Genomic DNA, 1,040 nt, shown 5'->3' with positions numbered 1-1,040 from the left:
CTGTACTGAGCTGTAATGTTCTATAAGGGCCTGTACTGAGCTGTAATGTTCAATAAGGGCCTGTACTGAGCTGTAATGTTCTATAAGGGGCTGTACTGCGCCGTAATGTTCTATAAGGGCCTGTACTGTGCCGTAATGTTCAATAAGGGGTGTACTGAGCAGTAATGTTCAATAAGGAGCTGTACTGAGCTATAATGTTCCATAAGGGCCTGTACTGAGCTGTAATGTTCTATAAGGGCCTGTACCGCGCTGTAATGTTCTATAAGGGCCTGTACCGCGCTGTAATGTTCTATAAGGGCCTGTACCGCGCTGTAATGTTCTATAAGGGCCTGTACCGAGCTGTAATGTTCAATAAGGGGCTGTACTGAACTGTAATGTTCTATAAGGGCCTGTACTGAGCTGTAATGTTCAATAAGGGGTGTACTGAGCTGTAATGTTCAATAAGGGGCTGTACTGAGCTGTAATGTTCTATAAGGGCCTGTACTGAGCTGTAATGCTCTATAAGGGGCTGTACTGAGCTGTAATGTTCTATAAGGGCCTGTACTGAGCTGTAATGTTCTATAAGGGCATGTACTGAGCTGTAATGTTCTATAAGGGCATGTACTGAGCTGTAATGTTCTATAAGGACCTGTACTGTGCTGTAATGTTCTATAAGGGCCTGTACTGTGCTGTAATGTTCTATAAGGGCATGTACTGAGCTGTAATGTTCTATAAGGGCCTGTACTGAGCTGTAATGTTCTATAAGGACCTGTACTGTGCTGTAATGTTCTATAAGGGCCTGTACTGAGCTGTAATGTTCTATAAGGGCCTGTACTGAGCTGTGTCAGTGTGAGTGATCATGGCGCCAGTATTGTTGCTCAAGATTTCACTGATAGAGGTAACAATGTGTGAGTGTTATTACTGACAGCCCCAGTGCACAGTGTCAGGGTCAAGGGTCAGGGCCCAGGGTCACGGTCAGGGCCCAGGGTCACGGTCAGGGGCCGGGCCCAGGGTCACGGTCAGGGGCCAGGGCTCTGTCTGTGTCAGTGTGAGTTCCTGGT

This window comes from Chiloscyllium plagiosum, unplaced genomic scaffold (assembly GCF_004010195.1).
Source record: "Chiloscyllium plagiosum isolate BGI_BamShark_2017 unplaced genomic scaffold, ASM401019v2 scaf_52, whole genome shotgun sequence".
NCBI classification, from domain to species: domain Eukaryota; kingdom Metazoa; phylum Chordata; class Chondrichthyes; order Orectolobiformes; family Hemiscylliidae; genus Chiloscyllium; species Chiloscyllium plagiosum.
Note: the sequence above shows the minus strand (reverse complement) of the source record.